We start from the raw sequence: 24,968 nt of genomic DNA, 5'->3' as shown, positions 1-24,968 counted from the left end.
CTCGCTCCTCTGGAGACCCTGCTCAACAGGTCAAGATTGTTATATCGTTCCTACGGGGCGACCCTCAGAATTGGGCATTTGCATTGGCAACAGGGGATCCTGCATTGCTCAGTGTGGATGCGTTTTTTCTGGCATTGGGATTGCTCTATGAGGAACCTAACCTAGAGATTCAGGCTGAAAAGGCTTTATTAGCCCTCTCTCAGGGGCATGATGAAGCGGAAATATATTGTCAGAAATTTCGGAAATGGTCGGTGCTTACTCAGTGGAATGAGTGCGCCCTGGCTGCAAACTTCAGAAATGGTCTTTCTGAGGCCATTAAGGATATTATGGTGGGGTTCCCTGCGCCTACAGGTCTGAATGAGTCTATGGCTATGGCCATTCAGATTGATCGGCGTTTACGGGAGCGCAAACCCGTGCACCAGTTGGCGGTGTCTTCTGAACAGGCACCTGAGACTATGCAATGTGATAGAATTCAGTCCAGAAGTGAACGGCAAAATTATAGGCGGAAAAATGGTTTGTGTTTTTATTGTGGTGATTCAGCTCATGTTATATCAGCATGCTCTAAACGCACAAAAAGGGTTGATAAATCTTTTGCCATTGATACTCTGCAGTCTAAGTTCATTTTGTCTGTGACTCTGATTTTTTCACTGTCTTCCATTTCCGTCGATGCCTATGTGGATTCAGGCTCTGCCCTGAGTCTTATGGATTGGTCATTTGCTAAACGCTGCGGTTTTAGTCTAGAGCCTCTGGAAGTTCCTATTCCTCTGAAAGGAATTGATTCTACACCATTGGCTATGAATAAACCGCAGTATTGGACACAAGTGACCATGCGCATGACTCCCGTTCATCAGGAGGTGATTCGCTTCCTTGTACTGTATAATTTACATGATGTACTAGTGCTTGGTCTGCCATGGTTACAAACTCATAATCCTGTCCTGGACTGGAAAACAATGTCTGTGCTAAGCTGGGGATGTCAGGGGGTTCATGATGATGCACCTCCGATTTCTATCGCTTCATCTACTCCTTCGGAGATCCCTGCATTTTTGTCGGATTATAGGGATGTTTTTGAGGAGCCTAAGCTCAATTCGCTCCCTCCCCATAGAGAGTGTGACTGTGCTATAGAATTGATTCCTGGCAGTAAGTTCCCTAAGGGTCGTTTATTTAATCTGTCACTGCCAGAGCATACTGCTATGCGGAATTATATTAAGGAGTCCTTGGAAAAGGGACATATTCGTCCATCTTCGTCCCCTCTGGGAGCAGGTTTTTTTTTCGTGGCAAAAAAAGATGGTTCCCTGAGGCCTTGTATAGATTATCGCCTTCTGAATAAGATTACAGTCAAATACCAGTATCCATTGCCATTATTTACTGATTTGTTTGCTCGCATTAAGGGGGCTAGGTGGTTCACTAAAATAGATCTTCGTGGTGCGTATAATCTGGTGAGGATAAAACAGGGTGATGAGTGGAAAACCGCATTTAATACGCCTGAGGGCCATTTTGAGTATTTGGTGATGCCTTTTGGACTCTCCAATGCTCCGTCAGTCTTTCAGTCCTTTATGCACAATATTTTCCGTGAATATCTGGATAAGTTTATGATTGTGTATTTGGATGATATTTTGGTGTTTTCTGATGACTGGGAGTCTCATGTTCTACAGGTCAGGAAGGTGTTTCAGGTTTTGCGGGCCAATTCTCTGTTTGTGAAGGGCTCAAAGTGTCTCTTCGGAGTCCAGAAGATTTCTTTTTTGGGGTACATTTTTTCTCCTTCTACTATTGAGATGGATCCCGTTAAGGTTCAGGCTATTTGTGACTGGACACAACCTACATCTGTTAAGAGCCTTCAGAAGTTCTTGGGGTTTGCTAATTTTTATCGTCGGTTCATTGCTAATTTTTCCAGTATTGTTAAACCTTTGACTGATTTGACTAAAAAGGGTGCTGATGTTGCTGATTGGTCTCCTGCGGCCGTGGAGGCTTTTCGGGAACTTAAGCGCCGGTTTTCTTCTGCTCCTGTGTTGTGTCAACCAGATGTTTCACTTCCTTTCCAGGTGGAGGTTGATGCTTCCGAGATTGGAGCGGGGGCGGTTTTGTCACAGAGAAGTTCTAATGGCTCGGTGATGAAGCCATGTGCTTTCTTCTCTAGAAAATTCTCGCCCGCCGAGCGCAATTATGATGTGGGTAATCGGGAGCTTTTGGCCATGAAGTGGGCATTTGAGGAGTGGCGTCATTGGCTTGAGGGTGCTAAACATCGCGTGGTGGTCTTGACTGATCACAAGAATCTCATTTACCTTGAGTCTGCCAGGCGTTTGAATCCTAGACAGGCTCGTTGGTCGTTATTTTTTTCTCGTTTCAATTTCGTGGTTTCATACCTGCCAGGTTCAAAGAATGTGAAGGCAGATGCTCTTTCCAGGAGTTTTGTGCCTGACTCTCCTGGAGACACTGGGCCTGCTGGTATCCTTAGGGATGGGGTAATATTGTCCGCCGTATCCCCAGACTTGCGACGCGCATTGCAGGAGTTTCAGGTGGATAAACCGGATCGATGTCCACCAGAAAGACTGTTTGTTCCGGATGATTGGACCAGTAGAGTCATCTCCGAGGTCCATTCTTCTGTGTTGGCTGGTCATCCTGGAATATTTGGTACAAGAGACTTGGTGGCCAGGTCTTTTTGGTGGCCTTCCTTGTCTAGGGATGTGCGTACTTTTGTGCAGTCTTGTGAAGTGTGTGCTCGAGCTAAGCCTTGCTGTTCACGGGCTAGTGGGTTGTTGTTATCCTTGCCCATCCCGAAGAGGCCTTGGACGCACATTTCCATGGATTTTATTTCTGATCTCCCGGTTTCACAGAAAATGTCCGTTATCTGGGTTGTGTGTGACCGCTTTTCTAAGATGGTTCATTTGGTGCCCTTGCCTAAGTTGCCCTCCTCCTCTGAGTTGGTTCCTTTGTTTTTTCAGAACGTGGTTCGTTTGCATGGGATTCCGGAGAATATCGTTTCTGACAGGGGATCCCAGTTTGTGTCTAGATTTTGGCGGACGTTTTGTGCCAAGATGGGCATTGATTTGTCTTTCTCGTCTGCATTCCATCCTCAGACGAATGGCCAGACGGAGCGAACTAATCAGACCTTGGAAACTTATTTGAGGTGTTTTGTTTCTGCTGATCAGGATGACTGGGTTGCTTTTTTGCCACTGGCCGAATTTGCTCTTAATAATCGGGCTAGTTCGGCCACGTTGGTCTCTCCTTTTTTTTGTAATTCGGGGTTTCATCCTCGTTTTTCCTCTGGTCAGGTGGAGTCTTCGGATTGTCCTGGAGTGGACGTGGTGGTGGACAGGCTACATCACATTTGGAATCAGGTGGTGGACAATTTGAATTTATCTCAGGAGAAGACTCAGCAGTTTGCTAATCGCCGTCGCCGCGTGGGTCCCCGACTTCTTGTTGGGGACTTGGTGTGGTTGTCTTCTCGTTTTGTCCCTGTGAAGGTCTCTTCTCCTAAGTTCAAGCCTCGGTTCATCGGTCCTTATAGGATCTCGGAGATTCTTAACCCGGTATCCTTCCGTTTGGATCTCCCAGCATCGTTCGCTATTCATAATGTGTTCCATCGGTCGTTGTTGCGGAGGTATGAGGTGCCTGTTGTTCCCTCGGTCGAGCCTCCTGCTCCGGTGCTGGTGGAGGGAGAATTGGAGTATGTTGTTGAAAAGATCTTGGATTCTCGTGTTTCCAGACGCAAACTCCAGTATTTGGTTAAGTGGAAGGGTTATGGTCAGGAGGACAATTCCTGGGTGGTCGCCTCCGATGTTCATGCGACTGATTTGGTCCGCGCCTTCCATAGAGCTCACCCTGATCGCCCTGGGGGTTCTCGTGAGGGTTCGGTGACCCCTCCTCAAGGGGGGGGTACTGTTGTGGATTCTGTTTGCGGGCTCCCTCTGGTGGTTACTGCTGGTACTGGGTGACTTTGGTGGGTTGCGGCCTTTGGTTTCCATCTGTCCATCAGAGGCTGGGTGTTTCCTATTTTACCTGGCCTTTCTGTCATTTCCCTTGCCGGCTATCAATGTGTTCAGATGTGCTCTGTTTGGTTCCTGCCTACCTGCTCCCAGATCTTTCAGGATAAGCTAAGTGCTGATTTTCAGTTGTTTGGTTTTTTGTCCAGCTTGCTTAGAATGTCTCTTTGTTAGCTGGTTGCTCTAGTGGACTGAGGTTCTCCCCATGTGCCATGAGTTGGCACATGGGTTCTTGTAATCTCAGGATGGTTTTTTTGATTAGGATTTTTTGCTGACCGCTCAGTCCCCTTTTGTGTCATTCTGCTTTCTAGTTTTCAGCGGGCCTCTATTTGCTAAAGCTATATACATCATCTCTATGTGTGTGCCTTCCTCTCATTTCACCGTCAATACATGTGGGGGGCAACTATATCTTTGGGGTTAATTCCTCTGGAGGCAAGTGAGGTCTTTGTTTTCTCTGCAGTACTAGTTAGCTCTTAGGCTGGTGCGTGGCGTCTAGAACCAACGTAGGCACGCTCCCTGGCTATCTCTAGTTGCGTTTGTCAGGCGTAGGGCAGCGGTCAGCCCAGGTTCCATCACCCTAGAGCTCGTCCGATATTTATTATCTTTGCTTATCCTGTGCTATCCCTAGCCATTGGGGATTCATGACAATTCTCCCTGTCTGGTTGGTATTCTCCCTGTTTGGTTGGTATTCTCCCTGCCTGGTTGGTATTCTCCTTGCCTGGTTGGTATTCTCCCTGCCTGGTTGGTATTCTCCCTGTCTGGTTAGTATTCTCCCTGTCTGGCTTGTATTCTCCCTGTCTGGTTGGTATTCTCCTTGTCTGGTTGGTATTATTCTCCCTGTCTGACTTGTATTCTCCCTGTCTGGTTAGTATTCTCCCTGTCTGGCTCGTATTCTCTCTGTCTGGTTGGTATTCTCCCTGCCTCGTTGGTATTCTCCCTGCCTGGTTGGTATTCTCCTTTCCTGGTTGGTATTCTCTCTGCCTGGTAGGTATTCTCCCTGCCTGGTTGATATTCTTCTTGTCTGTTTGGTATTCTTCCTGTCCGGTTGGTATTCTTTGTGTCTGGTTGGTATTCTTCCTGTCTGGTTGGTATTCTTCCTGTCTGGTTGGTATTCTCCCTGTCTGGTTGGTATTCTCCCTGTCTGGTTAATATTCTCCCTGTCAGGCTGGTATTCTCTCTGTCTGGTTGGTATTCTCCCTGTCTGTTTGGTATTCTTCCTGTCTGGTTAGTATTCTCCCTGTTTGGCTGGTATTCTTCCTGTCCAGTTGGTATTCTTTGTGTCTGGTTAGTTTTCTGTCTGGTTGGTATTCTCCCTGTCTGGTTGGTATTCTCCCTGTCTGGTTGGTATTCTTCCTGTCCGTTTGGTATTCTTTGTGTCTGGTTAGTATTCTCCCTTTCTGGTTGGTATTCTTCCTGTCTGGTTGGTATCCTTCCTGTCTGGTTGGTATTCTCCCTGCCTGGTTAGTATTCTCCTTGTCTGTTTGGTATTCTTCCTGTCTGGTTGGTATTCTTTGTGTCTGGTTGGTATTCTCCCTGTCTGGTTGGTATTCTCCCTGTCTGGTTGGTATTCTCCCTGCATGGTTGGTATTCTTTCTGTCTGGTTAGTATCCTGTCTGGCTGGTATTCTTTCTGTCTGGTTGGTATTTTCACTGTCTGGTTGGTATTCTCTCTGTCTGGCTGGTATTCTCCCTGTCTGGCTGGTATTCTCCCTGTCTGGCTGGTAATCTCCCTGTCTGGTTAGTATTCTCCCTGTCTGGCTGGTATTCTCCCTGTCTGGCTGGTATTCTCCCTGTTTGGTTGGTATTCTCCCTGTCTGGTTGGTATTCTCCCTGTCTGGTTGGTATTCTCCCTGTTTGGTTGATATTCTCCCTGCCTGGTTGGTATTCTCCTTGCCTGGTTGGTATTCTCCCTGCCTGGTTGGTATTCTCCCTGCCTGGTTGGTATTCTCCCTGTCTGGTTAGTATTCTCCCTGTCTGGCTTGTATTCTCTCTGTCTGGTTGGTATTCTCCCTGCCTCGTTGGTATTCTCCCTGCCTGGTTGGTATTCTCCTTTCCTGGTTGGTATTCTCTCTGCCTGGTAGGTATTCTCCCTGCCTGGTTGATATTCTCCTTGTCTGTTTGGTATTCTTCCTGTCCGGTTGGTATTCTTTGTGTCTGGTTGGTATTTTTCCTGTCTGGTTGGTATTCTTCCTGTCTGGTTGGTATTCTCCCTGTCTGGTTGGTATTCTCCCTGTCTGGTTAATATTCTCCCTGTCAGGCTGGTATTCTCTCTGTCTGGTTGGTATTCTCCCTGTCTGGTTGGTATTCTTCCTGTCTGGTTAGTATTCTCCCTGTCTGGCTGGTATTCTTCCTGTCCAGTTGGTATTCTTTGTGTCTGGTTAGTATTCTGTCTGGTTGGTATTCTCCCTGTCTGGTTGGTATTCTCCCTGTCTGGTTGGTATTCTCCCTGTCTGGTTGGTATTCTTCCTGTCCGTTTGGTATTCTTTGTGTCTGGTTAGTATTCTCCCTGTTTGGTTGGTATTCTTCCTGTCTGGTTGGTATTCTTCCTGTCTGGTTGGTATTCTCCCTGCCTGGTTAGTATTCTCCTTGTCTGTTTGGTATTCTCCCTGTCTGGTTGGTATTCTCCCTGTCTGGTTAATATTCTCCCTGTCTGGCTGGTATTCTCTCTGTCTGGTTGGTATTCTCCCTGTCTGGTTAGTATTCTCCCTGTCTGGCTGGTATTCTTCCTGTCCGGTTGGTATTCTTTGTGTCTGGTTAGTATTCTCCTTGTCTGGTTGGTATTCTCCCTGTCTGGTTGGTATTCTTCCTGTCCGGTTGGTATTCTTTGTGTCTGGTTAGTATTCTCCCTGTCTGGTTGGTATTCTTCCTGTCTGGTTAGTATTCTTCCTGTCTAGTTGGTATTCTCCCTGCCTGGTTAGTATTCTCCTTGTCTGTTTGGTATTCTTCCTATCCGGTTGGTATTCTTTGTGTCTGGTTGGTATTCTCCCTGTCTGGTTGGTATTCTTCCTGTCTGGTTGGTATTCTCCCTGTCTGGTTGGTATTCTCCCTGTCTGGTTGGTATTTTCCCTGTCTGGTTAATATTCTCCCTGTCTGGCTGGTATTCTCTCTGTCTGGTTGGTATTCTGCCTGTCTGGTTAGTATTCTCCCTGTCTGGCTGGTATTCTTCCTGTCCGGTTGGTATTCTTCGTGTCTGGTTAGTATTCTCCCTGTCTGGTTGGTATTCTTCCTGTCTGGTTAGTATTCTCCCTGTCTGTTTGGTATTCTTCCTGTCTGGTTAATATTCTCCCTGTCTGGCTGGTATTCTCTCTGTCTGGTTGGTATTTTCTCTGTCTGGTTTGTATTCTTCCTGTCTGGTTAGTATTCTACCTGTCTGGCTGGTATTTTCACTATCTGGTTGGTATTCTCCCTGCCTGGTTGGTATTCTCCCTGCCTGGCTGGTATTCTCCCTGCCTGGTTGGTATTCTCCCTTCCTGGTTGGTATTCTCCATGTCTGTTTGGTATTCTCCCTGTCTGGGTTCAGATTTCTTTGGCAACAATGACTGATTTCTGTCCCAGCTTCATTTGCTAAAGTGAACATTTTCATAACTACCACTTCACATTTCCATGATCATAAGTTGTAGTTCCTAAGTGGATCAAACTATATTTATTGACAACTGAATGCAGGTCAAGAGATCTTGGAGCAATGTTTGGTCATTTGCTCAATCTAATGGCCAATTCTGAAATCTTTCAATAGAAAACAGGCGCCTAAACTCATTTTAAAAGCTTATCTATCAGCCATAAATGCCACCACCTTTAGGCTATACATGGACAAGTCTTACATTCCATATTGCGTCTTGGCATGAACAATAAGTCTGTTTTATGAAAAATCTAGAATGCTGCATTTGCTTACGGACAAAAGAGCATGTCAATTTCCAGGGGAGGCATACCATTAAAAACAAATTTCCTATTGCTCTGACTTTATGTAACCTTTCCCTTACACTTTTCACAAACAATATAGTTTGTATACTGAAATGGAAAAATTTCCTTAGAAATTAAAGCTCAGGATGTTTCTCCAGTGAAGCGTCAGCAGAGACACTGGGACAAGGATGTGGACTGGAAATAATTTTTGTATTAGTGCCATCATATTGTTTTGTTGCCAGTGAAATACACTGATTTATAGAAGGCACTGAGGTGTATGGATAGGGGGAGGGTAATGCAATTGAAGTGGTATTAAATTGTCTCTAAGGTCCACCAGTTACATAGCTTCTATCTGATCACTATGCGCTGTTCACTTATCTGCCTTGTTGCAATTAATTTCTTGATATGTTGAAAGGAACTACAGAAAACAGTATTACTTTTAAAGGTACAGGCGAAAGAAAGCCTCAGGCCAGGCAAGACTTTCTAAATTCTCATTTCCCATCTTGTCTGATGATTCCTATAATGAGTTCTAGGTTGTGCTGCAGGATGCTATAATTGATAATATAAGTACTACTTGCATATTATCATTAAGGAAACTCTGGTTCATGCTTGGAGAACATTGACAGGTATACTGTAGACACCTCTGTGGGAAACAGGACTCTGTGAACCTGAAAATTGGGATGCGTTCAAAGATTAAAAGCTTTTTATGAGCCCTTTTCCATCTAATATAGCAACATCTATGGTTTGAACCAAGAACAATATGGTGAACAACCATTTGCTTACTATATACTATTATTATTATTATGTATTTATATAGCACCATTAATTCCATGGTGCTGTACATGAGAAGGGGTTACATCAAAATACAAATATAACTTACAGTAAACAAACTAACAATGACAGACTGGTACAGAGGGAAGATGACCCTGCCCTTGCGGGCTTATATTCTACAGGATTATGGGGAAGGAGACAGTAGGTCGAGGTTTGCAGTAGCTCCGATGGTGTTGAGGTGGCCGTGTGGTCATTACAGGCTGTAAGCTTCTGTGAAGAGGTCGGTTTTCAGGTTTCTTTTGAAGGATCCAAATGTGGTGGATAACTGGATGTGTTGGGGCACAGAATTCCAGAGGATCAGGGATATGCGGAAGAAGTCTTGGAGGCGATTGGGTGAGGAGCAAATAAGCGTGGAGGAGAGAAGGAGGTCTTGGGAGGACCGGAGATTACAAGAGGGAAGATATTGAGAGATTAGTTTGGAAATATACAGAGGAGAAAGGTTATAGATGGCTTTGTAGGTCAGAGTTAGTATTTTAAACTGGATACACTGGGAAATTGGGAGCCAGTGAAAGGATTTGCATAGAGCGGAAGCAGGAGTGTAGCGAGGAGAGAGATTAATTAGTCAGGTAGCAGAGTTAAGGACGGACTGGAGGGGTGCGAGAGTGTTAGAAGGTAGCCAACAGAGGAGGATGTTGCAGTAGTCGAGGCGGGAGATGATTAGGGCATGCACAAGCATTTTGGTAGAGTGAGGGTTGAGGAAAGGATGGATTCTGGAAATATTTTTGAGCTGGAGGTGACAGGAGGTGGCGAGAGCTTGGATGTGCAGTTTGAAGGACAGGGCCGAGTCAAGGGTTACTTTGAGGCAGCGGATTTTGGGGACAGGGGAAAGTGTGATTTCATTTATTTTGATAGATCAGGTAGGTAAGGTATGCAAGATGGAGGGAAGATTTGTCCACATTGAGCTTGAGGAAGTGAGAGGAGAAGGAGGATATGACTGATAGACACTCTGGGATTCTGGAGAGCAGAGAGGTGACATCAGGCCCAGCGAGGTAGATCTGAGTGTCATCAGCATATAGATGGTACTGGAAGCCATAGGACCTTATGAGTTGTCCCAGGCCTAGTGTATAGATTGAGAAGAGTAAGGGCCCTAGGATAGAGCCTTTGGGGACACCAACAGAGAGGGGGCGAGATGAAGAGGTAGTATGGGAGTAGGAAACGCTAAATGTGCGGCTGGTAAGGTATGAGGAGATCCAGGATAGGGCAAGGTCTTTGACACCAAAGGAGGAGAGGATCTGTAGTAGGAGGCAGTGGTCAACTGTGTCGAAGGCAGAGGACAGGTCTAGAAGGAGGAGTATAGAGAATTGTCTGTTAGTTTTGGCTGTAAGTAAGTTGTTAGTAATTTTGGTCAGGGCAGTCTCAGTAAAATGGTGGGGACGGGGGTACAAAGGGGTTGTGGTTGTTTGACAACAAAGACTTGCCTTGTTTGGTCTATCTTATTTTTGAAGTGTGTGGCAAAGTCCTCGGCAACAAATAAGCAACTCGGAGGGGGCAGTGGTGGGCGGAGGAGGGAGTTAAAAGTGTTGAACAACTGTTTGCGGTTGTGGATAAAGAAGATACAAGGGATGTAAAATAGGCCTGTTTAGCAGAGGTGAGAGCTGATTTGAATGCGAATGTTGCTTGTTTGAGTGCAGTAAAATCATCTTGCAAATGCGTTTTCTTCCAATGCCGTTCTGAAATTCTGGATACTTGCCGAAGTTTTTTAGTGATGTTATTGTGCCAGGGTTGTCTATTGATTTGTCGAACTCTGCTATGCATGACAGGGGCAACTATCTCAATAGCTGAGGCAAGAGTGGCATTGTAGAAAGCAGTGGCACTGTCTGTGTCGTGGAGTGAGGATATGAATGCTAGTGGTAGGATAGAGTCAGAGAGTGTGTGGGTGTCTAGGTGTGCGAGGTTCCTGTGTGGGTGCGCATGTTGTTGGACATGGGTGACAGGTGAGGAGGACAGGGATGAGAAAGTGAGTATATGGTGGTCAGATAGAGGGAGAGGGGACGTTGTGATGTTAGATAGAGAGCAGAGATGGGTGAAGATCAGGTCTAATGTGTGTCCGTCTGTGTGGGTGGCTGAGGAGGACCACTGAGTAAGTCCAATAGATGAATTAAGGGACAGGAGTTTGGAGTATGCTGACAGGTGGGTGGCAATGGGGATGTTGAAGTCAACCATGATGATGGTGGGAATGTCAGCAGACAGAAAGTGAAGGAGCCAGGTGGAGAATTGGTCAATAAAGGCAGTGGTCGGGCCCGTAGGTCGGTATATGATGGCCATTTTGAGGTTGTAGGGGGAGTAGATGCGGATAGAGTGGACTTCAAAAGAGGGGAGGATAAGGGAGGGTAGAGGTGGGATTGGGTTAAAAGTACAGTTGGAAGAAAGGAGAAGGCCCACTCCTCCACCATGTTTGTTGCCAGGGCGAGGAGTGTGGGTGAAGTGGAGGCCACCATAACATAGTGCAGCAGGGGAGGCTGTGTCATAGGGTTTTGGTGATGCCCAGAAAGAAAAGATTACGAGAAGTGAAGAGGTCGTGAATCACATGGAGTTTATTGCAGATAGAGCCGGCATTCCATAGTGATCCAGAGAGAGGGTGCAAGGGGGTGGGCATCATGGGCACGGATTTGAGGTGGGCAAGATTTTGGGTGTTTATATTGGGTTGGGAGCGATAGGAGGGGGTAGCAATGGGAGGTATGAGCTGTGGGGGTCAAGGATTGGGAGATCTGTCACCAGCAGTGAGGAGAGGGAGAGAGAGACAGAGCAGGTGGGAGAAGGAGAGTGGGCGGCTTGTTTTGTGTCATATTAGGAGTGATCTGAGGTTGAGGAGCAGCGCAGCAGAGGAGGTCAGGTGCGGAGGCAGGAGGCAAGGAGAGATTATTACTTGGTTAGAGGGTGCTGGGGTTTGGGGATAGCAAAGTAGAGTGAGGATTAATGGAGCACAAACTGTTAGAGCATATGTCAGCATGATGAGAGTAAGTGTGGAGGAAGAGAAAGAAGTTTAGTACATTTAATAATAGTGATTAGTCGTACCTTCTGTTTACTTCTGGCTCATTTCTGACATATTTCAGCTGTTATCCTTTTACAGACATCCTTATAGAGACAGACCACGGTCCAGGCAGACCTGTGTCTCTGTGTCTCTACTATACATAGTACGAACAAAAGGTTCAGTGAACATTTTACATCCATAAAAAAGATGGGAGGTCCCACAACCTTATAAACTATATGATGGAGACCCTAATGTGGTGTCATGTCGTTCTCGGGATTGAACCTTTGTTCCCATCAATTAGGGCATTGTTTTAGGCTAAATACAGAGGGAAGACAAATAGATCATACACACGGAAGGTGTGGGTGAACTCTGTTTTAAAGGGATTGTCTGGTGAAAGAAAGTTTTCACTTATTCATAGGATAGGTGATAAGAAAGGATGAATCGATCTTTTGAAATTGGAGTTTGCCAGATTTTTCAAATTGTTACCAAAAAATTGATTCACGGTGAATAAATTTGCGTAAATCTCAACAATGGAAAGCTTGTAATTGCTCAAGAAAAAATACGTGGGGATTAAAGAGAGAGAGAGGTCCTTGCTGACCATAAGGTCTTATACTCTACAGGAGGGAGAGGACCCAGCTCACCACAAGACCTTACACTCTACAGGAGAGAGAGGACCCCACTGGCCACAAGATATTATACTCTACAGGATAGATAGAACAATGCTGATCATAAGAGCTTACACTCTACAGGAGAGAGGACCGGCTGACCATAAGAGCTTACACTCTACTGGAGAGAAAGGACCCTGCTGACCACAAGATCTTACACTCTACAGGAGAGAGAGGACCCCGATGACTACAAGAGCTTACACTCTACAGGAGAGAGAGAACCCCACTGACCATAAGGTCTTACACTCTACAGGAGATAATAATAATAATAATCTTTCTTTATATAGGGCCAACTTATTCTGCAGCACTTTACAGTTTAACAGTTTCAAACAAGTCAAGTACACAACAAGTAACAATGTTAACAATACAATAAATAAAGCAAATTAAGACGACCCTGCTCGTGAGAGCTTACAATCTACAATGAGGTGGGGGAGATACAAAGTACAGGTGTGTATTTACAATGATGTATTTACAATGATGGTCCAGCCATCTTCAGGGGGTGGGGGAGAGATGGAAGTAGTGAATGGGCTACACACATACACAAACATAAAATGACTTTGATTAGGGAGATAGGAGGAGATAGAAGGAGATAGAGGACCCCGCTGACCATAAGAGCATACACTCTACAGGAGAGAGAGAGAGGACCCAGCTGAAGGTACCGTCACACTCAGCAACTTTGCAAAGAGAACGACAACAATCTGTGACGTTGCAGCGTCCTGGATAGCGATCTCGTTGTGCTTGACACGCAGCAGCGATCTGGATCCCGCTGTGCCATCGCTGGTCCGAGCTAGAAGTCCAGAACTTTATTTCGTCGCCAGGTCGGCGTGTATCGTCATGTTTGACATCAAAAGCAACAACGCCAGCAACGAGCATAGGGGGCGTCGCAGCTTCTCCTTCTAGCCAGTCGGTACACTCCGGCTGTTTGACATGGAGCTAACAACCAGCGAGAACGATAAGTGAGTAGCCCTTACGTCACTGGATCGCTCCTGCATCGTTCTGGAGTTGCTGTGTTTGACGTCTCTACAGCGACCTAAACAGCGACGCTCCAGCGATCTAGTTTAGGTCGGCTTGTTGTCTATATCGCCGCAGCGTCGCTGAGTGTGACGGTTCCTTAACCATAAAATCATGTACTCTACAGGAGAGATAGAGATGGAGCGAGAGAAAGGACCCTGCTGATAAGAACTTACACTCTACAGGAGAGAGACTTGAATGGAATCTTAAAGTATTTGAATTCACCTGAAACTGTGATCCTCTAGTGATAGTTATAACTAGTGTTGAGCGATACCGTCCGATACTTGAAAGTATCGGTATCGGAAAGTATCGGCCGATACCGGCAAAGTATCGGATCCAATCCGATACCGATACCCGATACCAATACAAGTCAATGGGACTCATGTATCGGACGGTATTCCTGATGGTTCCCAGGGTCTAAAGGAGAGGAAACTCTCCTTCAGGCCCTGGGAACCATATTAATGTGTAAAAGAAAGAATTAAAATAAAAAATATTGCTATACTCACCTCTCCGACGCAGCCTGAACCTCAGCGAGGGAACCGGCAGCGTTGTTTGCTTAAAATTCGCGCTTTTCTTTCCTTACGTGAAGTCCCGGCTTTGTGATTGGTTGCGTCGCAGTCACATGGGCGACGCAACCAATCACAGCAAGCCGTGACGTAATTTCAGGTCCTTAAGGATTTTAAAATTACGTCCCGGCTTTGTGATTGGTTGCGTCGCAGTCACATGGGCGACGCAACCAATCACAAGCCGTGACGTCACGGGAGGCTGGACACGCGCGCATTTTAAAATGCGCGCTTGTCCAGCCTCCCGTGACGTCCCAGCTTGTGATTGGTTGCGTCGCGGTCAACCAATCACAAGCCGGGAGGCTGGACACGCGCGCATTTTAAAATGCGCGCTTGTCCAGCCTCCCGTGACGTCCCGGCTTGTGATTGGTTGCGTCGCGGTCAACCAATCACAAGCCGGGAGGCTGGACACGCGCGCATTTTAAAATGTGACTGCGACGCAACCAATCACAAAGCCGGGACGTAATTTTAAAATCCTGAAGGACCTGAAATTACGTCACGGCTTGCTGTGATTGGTTGCGTCGCCCATGTGACTGCGACGCAACCAATCACAACGCCGGAACGTAATTTTAAAATCCTGAAGGACCTGAAATTACGTCACGGCTTGCTGTGATTGGTTGCGTCCCGGCCACATGGGCGGCACGCGACCAATCACAAGCCGGGACTTCACGTAAAGGAAAGAAAAGCGCGAATTTTAAACAAAGAACGCTGCCGCTTCCCTCGGTAAGGTGCAGGCTGCGTCGGAGAGGTGAGTATAGCAATATTTTTTATTTTAATTCTCTCTTTTACACATTTTTACATTAATGTTGTTTCGATACCGATACCCGATACCACAAAAGTATCGGATCTCGGTATCGGAATTCCGATACCCGCAAGTATCGGCCGATACCCGATACTTGCGGTATCGGAATGCTCAACACTAGTTATAACAAGTTATATCTTGTTGATTAGTGTAGGGACTGACTGCTGGGCCCCACACTGATCAATGGAATGGAGCAATTTTATCTCCATTATGAAAAGATGCGGCAGTGCTACATTCATCCACTATGAGGCTGTAGTTGGCTTTTTCTGGCAGCCCCATAAAGAATGAATCGGGCATACAGTTTGCTGTTCCATTTTGGACCTGGGATAAAAGTTCTCCAATATGCCAATGTGTGTGGGTCCAAGTGGCCAGATCCCTGCAGACTAGCAATTTATAACCTATCCTATGAATAGGTGATAACCTGCTTTTACCGGACAACCTCTTTAATGATAATCTATTTATTTTTATAAGTAACTCACATTGTATTTTTTTTTATAGAAAGGAACAGTTTTGAGGAGAATCATATACTGAACTTATGTGTCCCCCATGATGCGCATAGAAACATACTAAACCCACGGTACTGTATTTACAGCCTCAGCTGTAGTTACAATGCAAAATTAAAGAAAGTGTGGATTTGGTCCAACTATTTGACAAAGTCAGATTTAAGAAAACCTGTCATAGGTTTTTATTTTTGGAGAGATATGTAGGATGGTAATGGGAAAATCTGTCTTCACTCTGAATCTTGGGAGTGGCCCATGTCCACGATTAGCATTAAGGGTATGTGCGCACATTGCGGATATGCTTTTGTAAAATTCTGCGCAGATTCTGCCTCTCTTGGCAGAAAAAGCAGTTGAAATTCCGCACAGTTTTCATGTGTTTTTGATGCGGATTTGGTGCGGATTTGATGCGGATTTTCATGCAGATTTTTAATGTGGATTTGTATGCGTTTTTGTAAGCTAAATAAAGATATATCATTTAACAAAAAAAAAAAAAAAGAATTGTGATGTAATTTCCTTGTCCAACCTCTTCTTTTTCATTCTCCATTGATGACCATAATATCCTTACATACCATGTTCAAATATAATGTTTACACACACAAAATAAATATAAGTAAATATATTGTATATACAGCTCTGGCAAAAATAAAGAGACCACTGCCAAATGTTCAGTTTGTCTGATTTTTCTTTTCATAGGTATACTTTTGAGTAAAATGTAAATTGTTCTTTTAATCTATAAACTTCTGACAACATGTCTCTGAATTTCCAAGCAATATTTTTTATATTTTTTTTCTGACAAAGAAAAATGGTCAAAATAAAAAAAAAAAAACAGGGCTTTTAGACCTCAAATAATGCAATGAAAACAAGTTCGTAATCATTCAGAAACAGCAATACTAATGTTTCAACTCAGGAAGAGTTAAAAAATCAATATTTTGTGGAATAACCATGATTTTTAATCACAGCTTTCATGCGTCTTGGCATGCTTTCCACCAGTCTTTCACACTGCTCCTGGCACAAAATTTTAAGCAGTTCTTCTTTGTTTGATGGCTTGTGACTATCCATCATCCTCTTGATTATATTCCAGAGGTTTTCAATGGGGTTCAGGTCTGGAGATTGGGCTGCCCATGACAGGGTTTTGATGTGGTGGTCTCTTAAAGGGAACCTGTCACCCCCAAAATCGAGGGTGAGCTAAGCCCACCGGCATCAGGGGCTTATCTACAGCATTCTGTAATGTTGTAGATAAGCACCCGATGTATCCTAAAAGACGAGAGAAAGAGGTTAGATTTTACTCACCTGGGGGGGGCGGTCCGGTCCGATGGGTGTCGCGGTCTGGTCCGGGGCCTTCCATCTTCATAGGATGACGTCCTCTTCTGGTCTTCTTGCTGTGGCACCGGCGCAGGCGTACTTTGTCTGCCCTGTTGAGGGCAGAGCAAAGTACTGCAATGCGCAGGCGCCAGGAAAGGTCAGAGAGGCCCAGCACCTGCGCACTGCAGTACTTTGCTCTGCCCTCAACAGGGCAGACAAAGTACGCCTGCGCCGGAACCGCAGCATGAAGACCAGAAGAGGACGTCATCGTAAGAAGATGGGAGGCCTCGGACCGGACCGCGACACCCATCGGACCGGACCGGGACCAGGACCACCCCTGGGTGAGTATAGTCTAACCTCTGTTTCTTATCTTTTAGAATACATCGGGGGCTTATCTACAGCATTCCAAAATGCTGTAGATAAGCCCCTGATGCTGGTGGGCTTAGCTCACCCTCGATTTTGGGGGTGACAGGTTCCCTTTATTTTTTGCCAGAACTGTGTATAAAATGGTACATAAAGTGCTAAATAGAAGACACACACACGAAGTTTGCGTGAAATGCAATATTGCAGACACATTACATCAGAATGATATTAGAATTGCAATGAATGCTTTGTGTATAACTGCTATCCCCTGATGATCATGGGAGTAATCAATCATGATGAAACTCGTAGCATTTGATCTATTCATCTGAGAATTTACTGATCCAGGGTAGATCCTAATCAGAATCTGTGGTTTCATACTGAAGAGCACTGTACGTTGTGCTTTAGCCTACATAAGGTTAGGAGAGCACTGATGCCCATGAGCTTCTCATCGAAATCCTGAAGAAGGGCATCTTAATATCAGTTATATTGATAGCTCCAACTAAAATACAGTGTGTTGCTGTCAAAAATTTGTCACTATTTAATGTCTAATGACAATAGATAATTTCATTATAGCAATAGCTTACTTAATATACAGCACAGTGCTGATATTGTCATAATCTTAACGTTCATTGAAAACGATACATAAATAATTAGTGTGGCAGCTCCATTTAGAATACAGTGGATAGCTGCCAAAAAATATATGGGGCTAAAACATGAATGTTGGCACATGAACAAAAGAAGAGAAAAATTTACATTGCTATAATCAAATTATATAAAAATTGCTCTCCAAATAATAAGGCACAATACCATATCGTTTATTGCAATCTATCAGATTGTTCAACATCAGAACGGAAACTGCAGACCTCAAAAAGGATGTCACTGGAATATTGCGGTTGATCAGGCACTTTTGTGTGTTTTAATAATAGTATAAAAGAAAAATATTTTATATAAAATTGGTCATTAAAAATTGTTTTAAAAATTTAACCTTTCTTTACGCCAAATGGATTAGTCAGTGAAAAATTGCCAATTTCTGTTTAGTTTTCAAGAAAAGTAAAACAAAAATTGGGTGGGGTCCCACATAATTTTCATAACCAGCAAAGGGAAAGCCGATGGCTGATGTTAATATTCTGGGAAGGAGCCAATAGACATAAAGGTTCCCAGGCTATTAATATCAGCTCACAAAAGTTTGCTTAGCCTTTACTGGCTAGTTTACAGGAGAACCTCAGAAAAAAATTGACATGGGGTTCCCCTATAAAATCGAGCCACCCAAGGCTAGGCAGACAGCTGCGGGCTGATATTAATAGCCTGGGAAGGAGCCATGTATATTGGCATCCCTGCAGGCTAAAAACATCAGCTCTCAGCCACCTCAGAAATGGCACATCTTATAGATGCGCCATTTCTGACACTTAGCCTCGCTCTTCCCACTTGCCATGTAGCAGTGGCAAGTGGGGTAATATTTGTAGGGGTGATATCACCTTTGTATTGTCCAGTGACATCAAACCCACAGCTTAGTAATGGAAAAGCGTTAATAATACAGCTATCCATTACTAATCATATAGTTGCATGGTAAATAAATACACAGCCAGAGTAAAGTCCTTTAATTGAAATAATCACACAGACTCCTTTATTGAATCTTAATTTACCATACTTACTGAGTCCCTGAATCCCACGATCTCCTGCAGCAAAAATAAAATAATAAACCAACATAAATACTCCCTGTCTGACGTAGTCCATTGCCAAGTGTCCCACGATGATTTCACATGTAGAACAGTCACATTGGGAGATGTGACTGCTCTACCCGGCTTCCGGTGATACACTGACAGGAGCTAATCGCTCCTGCGGTGTATCACTGAGAGTTCACTGGAGTTTGTGCTCTCACTTACAGCACCACTGCGTGAGAATTTTCTCACGCAGCGGTGCCGCAAGTGAGAACTATAGCTGATCAGCTGATGTACTCCGGTGACATCTCACGGTAGTGCAGTGATACACTACGGGAGGAATTACCTCATGTCTGTATTGTTGGAGGCCGGGTAGAGCGGTCACATTTTCCAATGTGACTATTCTACATGTGAGATCGTTGTGGGACACTCATTGTTAAATGGAATATGGCAGAAAAGGTAAGTATATGCTGGTTTATTATTTTATTTTTGTTGCAGGAGACGCGGGCATTAGGGATTAGGTGTTTGGTGAGTACAAATGTTTTTTTTTGTTTTACAATTAAACACAGTCGCCAGATGATGGGACTACTGTCCCATCATCGGCTCATGTTGTCACTGTTATATATGACAGCAGACATAGCTGGATGGGAGTAGTATTCCCATCAGATGACACCTGGCTACACACACAGACACCTGCAGACATACACAAACAGACACCGGCACACAGCCGCACAGACACCTGCACCCACACACACACACAGACACCCGCAGACAGACACAGACAGACATGCACATATTCTCCGCTCACACAGTCTCGGCCCACACACAAATTCTGCACCCACACACTCTTCTTCCTTCCTTTCTGCAGCTTTTTTGGCATGCAAATCCACAGCAAATCCGCAGACCTTTTTACACCTGCAGTTTGGCTGCGGATTTGACTGACTCAATGTAAATCAATGGGTGAAGAAATGCTGCAGATCCGCAAAAACAATAGACATGCTGCAGAAAATAAAACACTGCGAATCAGTGCGGAATATTCTGCAGCATGTGAACACCAATTCTGGATTCCTATTGATTAACATTGCTTGAGCACTCCTTTGTGGATTTGGTGAAATTCTACGTGGAAAAAATGCTGCAGATCCGCAACAAATCCGCAACGTGTGCACATAGCCATAAACTGTCAGTAAAGGTTTGGGTGTGTCAGTTTTTGTTTTGCAAGCATCAGAGCAGGAGGCTCTGTGCAAGACAGGTCTGTGTGAGATTGAACACACACCAGAGCCTGAGAAAGCAAAGCCACTGAGGCACCCACAAGTGATATAGCGGTGCAGTCGCCCACAACAACAGATTTGATACGACCTGTTATGGACAAGTAGTTAGCAGTATTCCTAATCATACTGTAACTATACCGGGATCATGTTGAAGATAGTGCATCATGAAGGCACTCATATGTAGTGCTCTACCATGAGGTTCAAGCCCAAGCTATATTGCTGGCTGGCTAACAATGATGCTTGTTTCCTCCATCCCCTCCTGCCAACCACGAGCAACAGAGAGAGGAAGATTATCCTCTTTATCTGACAGTTGCTCGCCCATCACCTCTTCCTCCTCCATTTGTTCCTCGGATCATGCACCTTCGATAACAGTTTGTCTGTTATCATCAGCCCCCCTCGATTGCAGTAGTCCACCCTCCCTTGGCACCCACCTGTGATGACAGTCTGGAATTTAGAGACAATGTTATCCCTTCCGCATCCTCCTCTGATTCCTCCTCTTCTTCTGGGACCACAATCTCCTCCCGCAGGCTATTCAAAGTCTGTTCCAGCATACATATGACCAGATCAGTGATGCTGATGACTGTGTCATCCATCTTAGTAGCCACTTCAAAACTGTGCAAAAGGGTGCAGATGTCCTTAATCTGTGCCCACCCCGTAAACGTGATATGTGCCATGTACGTTCTGTATTGGGCCAGGCTACATGACATGACATACTGCGTCAGGGCTCATTGCTGCTGACACAATCGCTGCAAAATGTGCAGAGTGGAATTCCACCATGTCAGCAAATCTCATATCAACCTTTTAACTGGCATGGACAAAGACCTCTGTATCGATGCAAGTCAATGAACTGAGGGGTGTGAATGGCGGAAATGAGCAAACAGATTACGTGCTTTCTGGAACAGATCACCCAGGCCAGGATAGTGGTGGAGAAAACACTGTACCACCAGGTTGAGGATGTGAGCCATGCGAGGCACGTGTGTGAGCTTGCCTCATCATAGGGCCACCACCAGGTTTGCATCATTATCAGGCACGGCCTTCCCTGGATGCAGGTTCAGCGGAGACAGCCATTTATCAAGCTCAGCCTGGAGAGCTGTCCACAACTCTTCAGCTGTATGACTGCGATCGCCAAGGCATATCAAATTTAACACTGACTGATTGTGGTGAGCCCTGGCTCGCAGTAAGGAGGTGGTGGGGATTTACTCTGCACTGTTGGAACGCATGTCTTATTAAGGCAGAGGTTGAGGGTGCAGGTGGAAGCAGTGGATGAAGTGTTAAATGTAGAGGTTTGTCCTGCAAGCCTTGGGGATTCCAAGACTTATTGAGCAGTGCCTGCCCCACAGCCACCAGAGTCACCCAATGCCCAGTCAGCGAGATGTAACACCCTTGGCCATACTTACTCCTCCAAGTGTATGTGGTGAAGACATATTTAGTCAAGGAAGGGGTGATGTTGTCTGCTACATGCTGGTGTAGCGCAGGCACAGCTTTCTTAGAAAAGTAATGGCAACTGGGGAATTGGTGCTGGGGGACTGCGAAAGCCATCAGCTTTCAGAAACCGTCTGTATATACCAGGCAGAAAGGCAGCATTTCCGTGGCCAATAAATTGGAGATGGTGGAGATCAACCTTTTAGCTTTGTCATGCGTAGGAGGAAACAATCTTTTATGTGACCACAGCTGCAGAACTGTGGGCTGGCTGCAGTGGTGAGAGAGCGGAGTACGGTGAACCGGACAAACTGCTGGATCGTGAGAGAGGTGCAGGCGGAGATGTTATAGTGGATTGAGAAATATGTGGTGTGCTTGTTCTCTGAGATCGATCAAAAACATCAGGCACGTCCGCTTCCGTTAAAGCTGACGGCGTGCTCTCTATCAGCGTGACTGGAGCAGGTAAAGAACCCAAGGTTCTGCAGTTGAAGACCTGTTAACAATAGTTGCCATGGTAACAGAGGAGGAGGAAGAAGCAGCAGATGCAATTGATTGGGTGGCTGATGGTGAGGTCCACTGGTCCGCATTTTGGAGCAGTGGGATTCCCAAAGTAACATGTTGATTGGGCATGTCAAAGTTCATACATGTAGTAGTCAAATGTTTGCACTATTTACCTCTACTCAGTTTTTTTGCAAATTACGTGAGTTGGCTCATCCTTTGCAGTGTCAAAAAAGGTCCATGCTAGGCAACCCTTGCCACCCCTGTGAGCTGAAGAACCGTGGACGTTGCTGGTCACAGCCACAGTTGTGGCTGTGGATGCATTGCTCGTCGTGGCTGCATCACTACATGTCTGTGATGTATGGTGCAACATAACCTTCTATTTTTCCTCCTCAGATGACCTACACAGCTGTAGCCTCTATATTCATGCCAACTAGGATCTAACACCTCATCAACATCATCCTCTGTGTTATCACATTCCTCACCTTTGGAGTCACCTTCCTCCTCTTCCTGCCCTGACAGCATAGTACAGTCAACGTGAGCCTCAGATATGAGTCTCATCAGGATCACCTCCCCCAGGGGTTAATGATTGATGGCAGGGGTCAGGATGTTTATCAGGACCCTACTGCGTCCCGCCCTGGATCCAAGCTAAAGAAATTTGGGGCATCAGTGCAGATTTCCTCTTCTTGACTGTGAAGTTTTTGAGTACACTTCTGATGACCATGGAATAGAATGTTTGAACTGAACAGCTCTTCAGACTCAACCATCTGTGGTTCCATACAGTCAGTTGTATGGTTGGAGAGTTGAGATGCTGGGGGAAAGCGAGGGTAATTTGGGTGCCACCTCTGTGGACTGTACTGGGTCTGATGTTGAGGTGGAGGAAGAGGAGGAGAGGCCACTGGAAGCTGCACTTGCCATCCACTCGAGCACATGCTCTTTCTGGGCCTCTTCAACAAGGCGTACCACTGTGCATCTGCCAAAGAAATGTGGTGGAGTAGCCCATCTAGTATCTTAAGTTGTCAGATGTCTTTGCATAGGACGTGATGTTGTTGGTTCCCTAGTGCTTTCACTAACCTTACCACCTACCCCATGTACACCTTGAACACCTAGCCCAATTCCCCTTCCACCACGGCCTCGCTTTTTCACAGGCATGTTGCTCAGATAGTGTGGTAGGAGCACAGTATTTGCAACATAAAATTAGATTTTAAACTCTGCACCACCTCTGCAAACAGCTGAATTTCTGCGGCAGTAAATTGCAAGGTGAAATATGGCTTTCTGTATCGCGTTAGTCACAGAAGAAATCATTGTTTGAGCGTGGATGAGGCCTGTATGCAGAGCTGCCATCAGGGCATTACTGCCCTGACTGGCTTATGGGGCCCAGTGGGCAGAGGGAGTCCGCATCGGGCCCCGTCTCATCTGCTCACCAGGCCCCTACTGGCAGGCTAAATCGGGCCCTTAGCGGCGCTGTGGCAACACTATTGACATGAAGGCCCGCACCCACACGTCAATAGTTAACAGCCGCCAGCCAATCCGAGGCTGGCAGCTGACGTCAGCCTCAGCGCACACGTCGCCGCCTGCATCTGACATAATTGTCGGTCGCCTGTAGCTGCATGGAGAGAGCCTCGCCTGCCGCAGGAGGGTGGCCAGGTAAGACGAACTTGTCTTTTTTTTATTGAGAGCGGCGATCCAGGGAGCCTGGGGCAGACTGTGAGTCATGGGGGCAGAATGCTGGACATGGGGGAAGACTGTGAGACATGGGGGCAGAATGCTGGACATAGGGGAAGACTGTGAGATACGGGGGTAGAATGCTGGACATGGAGGGAGACGTGGGGGCAGAATGCTGGACATGGGGGAAGACTGTGAGACACGGGGCAGAATGCTGGACATGGGGGAAGACTGTGAGACACAGGGGCAGAATGCTGGACATGGGGGAAGACTGTGAGACATGGGGCAGAATGCTGGACATGGGGGCAGAATGCTGGACATGGGGGAAGACTGTGAGACACGGAGGCAGAATGCTGGACATGGGGACAGAATGCTGGACATGGGGACAGAATGCTGGACATGGGGACAGAATGCTGGAAATGGGGGCAGAATGCTGAACATGGGGCGAACTGTGAGACACGGGGCAGAATGCTGGACATGGGGACAGAATGCTGGACATGGGGCGGACTGTGAGACATGGGGCAGAATGCTGGACATGGGGACAATGCTCGACACTGGGGGCAGAATGCTGGACACGGGGGCAGAATGCTGGATACGGGGGCAGAATGGAGATATGGGGCATGATTGGAGACACGGGGCAGGATGAAAGACATGGGGGCATGACTAAAGACAGATGGGGCAGGATGGGAGAACATATGGCTGGAGACAGGAATGAGACACACGGGGACCAGGATGGGGAATATTATTACCATAGGGGCTAATAAAGGGATATTATTACTGCAGTGATGTATTTATTTTATTTTTTGAGCACACTGTTTTAAATGGGGGGCAATCCTGTTACTGTGTAGAGTGATACTATGTTGCCTTTTTTCTTCATGTGGTGTAATGTAGAAGTTGGGAAAAATTAAGTAATGTGTTCTGCAAGCAGAGCTTGAGATAACTGTGTTATTTCCTGCAGAGACGAACCCTGGCTGGAAGAAGTGATGGCAGTCTGTGCTGGATGAAAGATGAAAAACAAAGGTGAAGGACTTCACCTAGAGGCATCACTGGTGAGTCAGTGTGCTACCTCTACACTGACACTATACACTGTATACTGTATACAGAGCTCCTGTGTATAATGTCACCAGTGATCACTGTATTACCTGTACACAGACACTGCATACTAAGTACAGATCTCCTGTGTATAATGGCACGTATGGTGATAGTATTGTGGTTTATTTATTACTGATCAGTATTGTAGTATTCAGTCACCATGGGGTGGTAATATGTGGTCTGGACATGGTGTTGTGGTATTTGTCCCTTGTATGTGCTATTTGGTCACTTTGTGGTGGTAATATGTGTTCAGGTCATGGTGCGGTGGTATTTGTTCCTTGTATGTGGTATTATTCGGTCACTGGTGGTGATAATATGTGGTCTGGACATAGTGTTGTGGTATTTGTTCCTTGTATGTGCTATTTGGTCACTTTGTGGTGGTAATATGTGGTCTTGACATGGTGCGGTGGTATGTGTTCCTTGTATGCGATATTATTGGTTATTTTAAAAATTGAAAAATAAATAAAAATATACCTAAATTGTA

The sequence above is a fragment of the Ranitomeya variabilis genome, chromosome 1 (genome assembly GCF_051348905.1).
Source record: "Ranitomeya variabilis isolate aRanVar5 chromosome 1, aRanVar5.hap1, whole genome shotgun sequence".
NCBI classification, from domain to species: domain Eukaryota; kingdom Metazoa; phylum Chordata; class Amphibia; order Anura; family Dendrobatidae; genus Ranitomeya; species Ranitomeya variabilis.
The sequence above is the reverse complement of the archived record's forward strand: the minus strand, read 5'-3'. Positions refer to the sequence as shown.